This window comes from Moschus berezovskii, chromosome 10 (genome assembly GCF_049115385.1).
Source record: "Moschus berezovskii isolate FMDL1 chromosome 10, NW_MosBer_1.0, whole genome shotgun sequence".
Lineage (NCBI taxonomy): Eukaryota > Metazoa > Chordata > Mammalia > Artiodactyla > Moschidae > Moschus > Moschus berezovskii.
This window is the reverse complement of record NC_142469.1, coordinates 59,541,046-59,550,739: the sequence shown is the minus strand read 5'-3', so window position 1 is coordinate 59,550,739 and position 9,694 is coordinate 59,541,046.

The window sequence follows — 9,694 nt, the reverse complement described above, 5'->3', positions numbered from 1 at the left end:
TATCGATTAATATTCCCTGGAGTCAGGAGTTCTCTGGTGTTCTCAGGATTTGGGCTTAAGCCTCTTACCTCTGGTTTTTGGTCTTATTCTTGGAGTAGCCTCTAGACTACTCTATCTGTCATTTCCAAGGTGGTTCCCTCTGTTTTAGCTGCTGTTTGCTGGTCTCTTCAGTGTCTAATTTCTGCCCTGATACTAGGGGGTGTGTGGACACTTTTTAAGGCTCAGCTGTTCAGTCCTGTTCTGGGAAGGGAGGAACGCTGCAGACAAATATCTCTGGCATCTGTGGGGAGTGCTCGCAGCATCTCGGTCACACTGGGTTTGCCCCCACTCACAGCGCATGTGTTGTCCCAGTCTACACTGCACTGGCTCTAGGTTGTTCTACAGGGAACTGTCCGAGGCCGGCGCTGGGTTATATGCACTTCCCAGGTCTGAGCAGCTCAAGTTCAGGTTCTCGGGTACTCCACAAAGGCACAGACTTGGTTGGGCCTGCATTTTGTGCCTTCCCCGGTCCGAGCAGCTGAGGTGACCAGGTGTTTGGCAAGCGTGGTCGCTGCTACTTATCGCCTCCCCAGTCCCTGCCACTCGGTTTTCTGGGTGTACAACCGGCGCACCTTCTCAGGTGGATATTGACCAGCCTGAGCCAAAGAAGTCTTGATTAGCAACAAGCCTGCCTGCAGTTTGTATTGGACGCCTTTATGGGGCCCTGGTTGCCCCCTCCGGCTCTGGCTGCCCTCCTTTGCCTGTCTCGGCGTGGGGATGGGGGATGTGCGGACAGCAGCCGGCTCGCTCTGCCCAGCCCAGCCCTTTGTTCTGTGAGCAGGGCTTGCGGAGTCTTAGGTTAGAGCTTTCTGCCTTTTCGTGGGGAAGCTATCCCAGTCTGCTTTGCTATCCCCAGTTCTCTCAGATTGTTCTCGCGGCATTCAAGCCCAGTCCTCTCTCTAAGCAGTTCAGCTGGCTCCTCCCTACCCAGCCCCCGCTTGCTAATGGCGTATGCAGGCGTCTGCAGTACTTTTCCGCTGGGAGTTACCGTTTGGTGGGTAATCTGTGGGTTTTAAAAAAATCTTTACAAAAAAAAGAGGGTTATGTGGCCCTCTGAGGTTCCAAGGCTTGCCACAGATTCGCCAGTGAGAGTGTTTCCTGGTGTTTGGAAACTTCTCTTTTTAAAACCTCCCTTCCTGGGATGGAGCTCCGTCCTTACTTCTTTTGTCTCGCTTTTTATCTTTTATGTTTTTTCCTACCTCCTTTCGAAGACAATGGGCTGCTTTTCTGGGTGCCTGATGTCCTCTGCCAACATTCAGAAGTTGTTTTGTGGACTTTACTCCGCGTTCAAATGTTCTTTTGATGAATTTGTGGGGGAGAGAGTGGTCTCGCCGTCCTATTCCTCTGCCATCTTGTTCCTTCTCCGCAAGATTTTAAGCATGACCTTACTAGCATGGGAGATGAGTGCAATTGTTTGATGGTTAGCACTGACCTTTTCCAGTCCTGTGGCCTCTGCTGGGTCTTCTGGATTTGCTGACATAATGAATGCAAAACATCATTGACATCATCCCTTAGGGATCTGAATAGTTCTGCTAGAATTTCATCACATCCACTAGCTTTATTAACACCAGTGCTTCTTAAGGCCCACGTGACTTCACCCTCCAGAATGTCTGGCTCTGGGAGATTAACCACAACATCATTGTAATCTGGTTCATTATGATCTTTTCTATACAGCTCTTCCATGTAATCTTTCTATCTCTTCTTGATCTCTTCAGCATCTACTAGGTCTCTACCATTTTTATCCTTTATTGTGCCCATCTTTGGGCTGGATGCTCCCTTGATGTTTCCAATTTTCCTGAAGAGATCTCTAGTCTTTCCCCTGTTGTCATTTTCTTCTATTATTAAGCATTGTTCATTGAAGAAGTCCTTCTTGTCTCATTAGCTATTTTTTGGAATTCTGTGTTTATTTGTATGTAGCTTTCTCTCTCTCCCTTGCTTATCACTTCTCTTTGTTCTTCTGCTGTGTGTAAAGCCTCCTCAGATGACCACTTTGCCTTCTTGCTTTCCTTTTTCTTTGATGTGGTTTTGTTTGCCGCTTCCTGTACAATGTTACAGATCTCTGTCCCTAGTTCTTCAGGCACACTGTTAACCTGATCTTGTCCCTTGAATCTATTCACTACCTCTACTGCAAATTCGTATGGGATTTGATTTAAGTCATACTTTGCTGGCCTATTGCTATTTCCATTTGTTGTTGTTGTTGTTGTTTTAGTTTAAGCCTGAATTTTGCTATGAGAACCTGATGATCTAAGCCACAGTCAACTCCAGGTCTTGTTTTTGCTGACTGTTTACAGCTTCTCCATCTTTGGCTACAAAAAATGTAATCAATTTGATTTCGGTATTGACCGAAGCTGGTGATGTCCATGTGTAAAGTCAACTCCTGTGTTGTTGAAAAGGGTATTTGCTATGACTAGTGCATTCTCTTGGTAGAATTCAGTTAACCTGCCCTGCTTCATTATGTTCTCCAAAGCCAAACTTGCCTGTTACACCAGGTATATCTTGACTTTCTATTTTTGCATTCCAATCCCTGATGATGAATAGAACATCTTTTCTAGGTGTTGATTCTAGGACATCTTCTAGGTTTTCATAGAATTGATCAGCTTCAGCTTCTTTGGCATTGGTGGTAGGGGCATAATAGATTTGGAATTCTGTGATGTTCACTGGCTTCTACTTTATCCCCTTCTATTTGGCATGAAATGATGTGATCAGATGGCATGATCTTAGTTTTTTGAATGATAAGCCATTAAATTTTTTTAAGTATTAAACTTCACATTTTCCCTAATTGTAAATAAATAGAAGACTGTGTTAACAATGCCCCACAAAAATTTAAGAATGGAAAAAAATGTATAAAACTATAAAACAATATTTCATTGTTATCTCTATGTTGTGAGTTACCTATAATTTTTACTCCACAATTTTTTTTTTGTTTGGTATTTTTCCAGTTCTTTCCAAGTTGTGTGGAATGAATAAACTAAGAAAAGTTTGGTTTTTTCTACAATTAGGTTCTATGTGGCAGATATTTATTTTCTATAGTTAGAAGGATTTTCCTCCCACATAGCCTAGCTGTTCTATAATTTGAAAAATGAAATGTTATTTTAAAAATAGCCAAGAAGCTATTGAATATGTAGAGAGGTATACTATCTTAGGTAAACCAGAAAGGTCAGAAGCTTGGAAGCAAAAATCAATGTATTTTAAAGTAGGATCTTTTAAATAGGCCAAAATTATCACTTTAGAAAGAAATAGCTAGTCAAATTTCTTCATTTTGCAAAAAACATTGGGAAGGCAAAATGACTTTCCCCAAATTACAAATAGAGTGGAATGCCCAGAAACAGAATGTAGATCTTCTGACCCTCGATACTGTCCATTATTTTTACTTTACCACAGGAATTTAAACTCTTTAGTACAAAATGACTTATGGTCTTTCATAAAGATACCTAATGTCATCATCTTTTCCATTTATTCATATTAACAAGTGTCAAATCTAGAGAAAGAAAAAAAATAAGCTCATAAAGTTGAAATCCTGGCTCATCCCACAGGGAAATATAATTTTATTCTGGCCAAACAAGGAGGTATTTGTTGTGCACTGAGATATAAAGGTATATTTTAACAGCTGGCTCCAGATTCCCAGAGAGAAGTGCCTTTGCATAGGAAATACCTTAATAGCATTCTCCTTAATAGGAGGGAAACAGCAAAGCCTGAGTGTGTTCTTCATAAACATAGCAGAATTAAAAAAATAAAATAAAACAAACACAGCTTCTAAAATCTAGGGATATAGGTAGCCATTTAACAGGAATTTGGAATTGTAGGAAGAACTCATGGATAAGAAAAAAATTAATCCAAATTGCATAGTAGCATATTGGACAGTGTGGATATAAATGAGAATGTTGATGGTAGAGTCTCTAAAATTTTGGGGGGAAATTAGTGCTTTTAAAATCCTAAAAGATGATGCTGTTAAAGTGCTGCACTTACTATGTCAGCAAATTTGGAAAACTCAACAGTGGCCACAGGACTGGAAAATGTCAGTTTTCATTCCAATCCCAAAGAAAGGCAATGCCAAAATATCTTCGAACTACCACACAAGTGTGCTTATTTCATATGCTAGCAAGGTAATCCTCAAAATCCTAGTCTTCAGCATTTTAAAAAAAGCCAAGCTTCAGCAGTATGTAAACCAAGAACTTCCAGATGTACAAGCTGGATTTAGACAAGGCAGAGGAACCAGAGATTAAATTGCCAACATACATTGGATCATAGAAAAAGTAAGGGAATTCCAGAAAAAACAAATACTTCTGCTTCATTGACTATTAGTTCAGTTGCTCAGTTGTGTCTGACTATTTGCAACCCCATAGACTGCAGCACACCAGGTTTCCCTGTCCATCACCAACTCCTGAAGCCTACTCAAACTCATGTCCATCTCATAGGTGACACCATCCAAACATCTCATCCTCTATCATCCCCTTCTCCTGCCTTCAGTATTTCTCATCATCAGGGTCTTTTCTAATGAGTCAGTTCTTCTCATCAGGTGGCCAAAGTATTGGAGTTTCAGCTTTAGCAACAATCCTTCCAATGAATATTCAGGACTGATTTCCTTTAGGATAGACTGGTTGGATCTCCTTGCAGTCCAAGGGACTCTCAAGAGTCTTCTCCAACACCACTAAAGCCTTTGATTGTGTGGATCACAACAAACTGTGGAAAATTCTTAAAGTGATGGGAATATCAAACCACCTTACCTGTCTCCTGAGAAACCTGTATTCAGGTCAAGAAGCAACAGTTAGAACTGGACATGGAACAACAGACTGGTTCCAAATCGGGAAAGGAGTACGTCAAGGCTGTATGTTGTCACCTGCTTATATAACTCATATGCAGAGTATATCATGTGAACTATCGGGCTAGATGAATCACAAGCTAGAATCAAGATTGCTGGGAGAAATATCAACAGCCTCAGATATGCAGATGATACTACCCTTATTGCAGAAAGTGAAGAGGAACTAAAGACTCTCTTGATGAGGGTAAAAGAGGAGAGTGAAAAAGCTGGCTTAAAACTCAACATTTAAAAAACTAAGATCATGGCACCCTGTCCCATCACTTCATGGCAAATAAATGAGGGGAAAGTGGAAACAGTCACAGATTTTATTTTCTTGGCCTCTAAAATCACTGTAGACAGTGATTGCAGCCATGAAATTAAAAGATGCAATTCCTTGGCAGGAAAGTTAAGACAAACCAAGACAGCATATTAAAAAGTACAGATATCACTCTGCCAACAATGGTCCATCTAATCAAAGCTATGGTTTTTCCAGTATTCATGTACAGATGTGAGAATTGGATCATAAAGACTGAGTGTTGACGTCCATGGGGTTGCAAAGAGTTAGACTGAACAATAATAAGAACAATGTTTAATTTAGTTTATGTGCTAGCAAGATAAATCATTGTTGAGTAAATATATATATATATTTTTGAGTAAATATATATATATATATATATATATATATATATATATATATATACACTACAACTGAGGGGAAAAATACCAAAGCGTGTTGAACAAATAAAATTTCTGAGTAAATGGTATCATGAGAAAGAAGAGTTATGTGGCTTATATAACTTATGCCTGAAGCAGAAAAAGAATAGCAGCACTAGGAGAAAAAAAAATACTTTAAGACTGAATTCAATGGGAACAAAAGCTTGCTAGGAAAAAATAAGAAGTTACAGAACTCCAACATAAAAGTCCATCTCCTCCAGACAGTCTTGACACATTAAGAGAAACATTGACCTCATCATTTTTTGTGGTAGAAGTTTAACTCAATTTGCATTTAATTCTCAAGAAATGTCATGACCCTGGGTTGACATCTGGGTTATACTGGTATAAATCATAAGTGTAAAAATAAAAATGCAAGCCTAACACTAGTCAAGGCTATGGTTTTCACAGTGGTCATGTATGGATGTGAGAGTTAGACTGTGAAGAAAGCTGATCGCCGAAGAATTGATGCTTTTGAACTGTGGTGTTGGAGAAGACTCTTGGGAGTCCCTTGGACTGCAAGGAGATCCAATCAGTCCATTCTAAAGGAGATAAACCCTGGGTGTTCATTGGAAGGACTGATGCTATAGCTGAAACTGCAATACTTTGGCCACCTCATGCGATGGGTTGAATCACTGGAAAAGACTCTGATGCTGGGAAAGGTTGGGGGCGGGAGGAGAAGGGGACGACAGAGAATGAGATGGCTGGATGGCATCACCGACTCTGTGGACATGAGTTTAAGTGAACTCTGGGAGTTGGTGATGGACAGGGTGGCCTGGCGTTCTGTGATGCATGGGGTCGTGGAGAGTCAGACACAACTGAGCGACTGGACTGAACTGAACTGAACACTAGAGAATTCTTGCCTCTCACTTTTATTGTCACATTGTATTTGGCACATATCAAGATCAGGGACAGAGAAGGCAATGGCAAGCCACTCCAGTACTCTTGCCTAGAAAATCCCATGGATGGAGGAGCCTAGTAGGCTGCAGTCCATGGGATCGCTATGAGTCGGACATGACTGAGCAACTTCACTTTCACTTTTAACTTTCACACATTGGAGAAGGAAATGGCAACCCACTCCAGTGTTCTTGCCTGAAGAATCCCAGGGACAGGGGAGCCTGGTAGGCTGCCGTCAATGGAGTCGCACAGAGTCGGACACGACTGAAGTGACTTAGCAGCAGAAGATCAGGGATGACTCCTATCTCTAGGCAAGGCTTAATTCTGTTTAGGTAAGCTTAGTTTGCCTGTTTGTTTTGTTGATATGCAATGAAATTAAAAGACACTCCTTGGAAGGAAAGTTATGACCAGCCTAGATAGCATATTAAAAAGCAGAGACATTACTTTGCCAACAAAGGTCCGTCTAGTCAAGGCTATGGTTTTTCCAGTGGTCATGTATGGATGTGAGAGTTGAACTGTGAAGAAAGCTGATCGCCGAAGAATTGATGCTTTTGAACTGTGGTGTTGGAGAGGATTCTTGAGAGTCTCTTGTACTGCAAGGAGATCCAACTAGTCCATTCTAAAGGAGATCAGTCCTGGGTGTTCATTGGAAGGACTGATGCTAAAGCTGAAACTCCAATACTTTGGCCACCTCATGCGATGAGTTGACTCACTGGAAAAGACTCTTATGCTGGGAGGGATTGGGGGTGGGAGGAGAAGGGGACGACAGAGAATGAGATGGCTGGATGGCATCACTGACTCGATGGACATGAGTTTGAGTGAACTCTGGGAGTTGGTGATGGCGTGCTGTGATTCATGGGGTCACAAAGAGTCGGACACGACTGAGCGACTGAACTGAACTGAACTGAATGAAGCTAAAATGTTTAGGAAAATTATTTAGATCACCCCTAATGACACTTACAAAAAAACTTGATGGAAATTAAAGAGATGTATTTAACTTTAGGGTAGTTAAAGAATTAAATGTAAAAGAATTAAATTAAGCTAAAGAGAATGGCATTAATGAACAGAAGAATTTTAAAAACCTACATCACTGGTTCAAAAATATATTGATCAAAGGAGGAGAAAGGAACAAGATGGTGGAGGAATAGGACGGCGAGACCACTCTCTCGCCACAAATTCATCAAAAGAACATTTGAACGCGAGTAAAGTCCACAAAACAACTTCTGAATGCTGGCAGAGGACGTCAGGCACCCAGAAAAGCAGCCCATTGTCTTCGAAAGGAGGTAGGAAAAAACATAAAAGATAAAAAGCGAGACAAAAGAAGTAAGGACGGAGCTCCGTCCCGGGAAGGGAGGCTTTAAAAAGAGAGAAGTTTCCAAACACTAGGAAACATTCTCACTGGCGAATCTGTGCCGAGCCTTGGAAGCTCAGAGGGCCACATAACCCTCTTTTTTTTTTAAGATTTTTTTAAAACCCACAGATTACCCGCCAAACGGTAACTCCCAGCAGAGAAGCAGCGCAGACGCCTGCATAGGCCATTAGCAAGCGGGGGCTGGGCAGGGAAGAGCCGGCTGAACTGCTTAGAGAGAGGACTGGGCTTGAATGCCGCAAGAACAATTTGAGAGAACTGGGGAGAGCAAAGCAGACTGTGGGATAGCTTTCCCACGAAAAGGCAGAAAGCTCTAACCAATGACTCGGCCAGCCACGATCACAGAATAAAGGACTGAGCAGAGCGAGCCGGCTGCGGTCGGCCCATTCCCCTTCCCCGCCGAGACAGGCAGGGAGCGCAGCCAGAGCCGGAGTGGGCAACCGCGGCCCCAGAAAGGCATCTGATACAAACTGCAGACAGGCTTGTTGCTAATCAGGACTTCTTGGGCTCGGGCCGGTCGATATCCCCCTGAGAAGGTGCACCGGTTGTACACCCAGAAAACTGAGTGGCGGGGACTGGGGAGGCAATAAGTCAGAGACCGCGCTCACCAAACACCTGGTCCCCTGAGCTGCTCGGACCGGGGAAGGCACAAAACGCAGGCCCAACCAAGTCTGCGCCTTTGTGGAGTACCTGAGAACCTGAACTTGAGCTGCTCAGACCTGGGAAATGCATACAACCCGGTGCCGGCCTCGGACAGTTCCCAGCAGAGCAACCTACAGCCTGTGCAGTATAGACTGGGACAGCATACGTGCTGTGAGCAGGAGCAAACCCAGTGTGGCCGAGACGCTGTGAGCACTCCCCACAGACGCCAGAGATATTCGACTGCAGCTTTCCTCCCTTCCCAGAACAGGACTGAACAACTGAGCCTTAAAAAGTGTCCACCCACCCCCTAGTATCAGGGCGGAAATTAGACACTGAAGAGACCAGCAGACAGAAGCTAAAACAGAGGGAACCACCTTGGAAATGACAGATAGAGATGTCTAGAGACTACTCCAAGAATAAGACCAAAAACCAGAGGCAAGAGGCTTAAGCCCAAATCCTGAGAACACCAGAGAAGTCCTGACTCCAGGGAACATTAATCGATAGGAGCTCATCAAACGTCTCCATACCTACGCTAAACCCAAGGGTCAACAAGTTCCAGAGCAAGACATACCACGCAAATTCTCCAGTAACACAGGAAACTAGCCCTGAGCTTCAATATACAGGCTGCCCAAAGTCACTCCAAACCCACTGACATCTCATAACTCATTACCTGACACTTCATTGCACTCCAGAGAGAACAAATCCAGCTCCACCCACCAGAACACCGACACACGCTTCCATAACCAGGGATCCTTGACAAGTCACCTGTCCAACCCCACACACAGCAAGGAAACTACATAATAAAGAGAACTCCACAAACGGCCAGAAGAGGGAAAGGCCACCCCAAGCAAAGCATTATAAGCAAGATGAAGAAGCAGAGAAATAACCAGCAAGTAAAGGAACAAGATAAATGCCCACCAACAGAAACAAAAGAGGAAGATATAGGGGTGGTGAAAATGATTCAAAATCTTGAAAGCAAAATGGAGTTACAGAAAAATAACCTGGAGAAAAGGATTGAGAAGATGAAAGAAAGGTTTAATAAGGACTTAGAGGAAATAAAAAAGAGTCAATATACAATGAATAATACAATAGATGAGATCAGAAACACTCTGGAGGGAACAAACAGTAGAATAACAGAGGCAGAAGACAGGATAAGCGAGCTAGAAGATAGAATTGTAGAAATAAATGAAACAGAGAAGAAAAAAGAAAAACAAATTAAAAGAAATGAGAACAATATT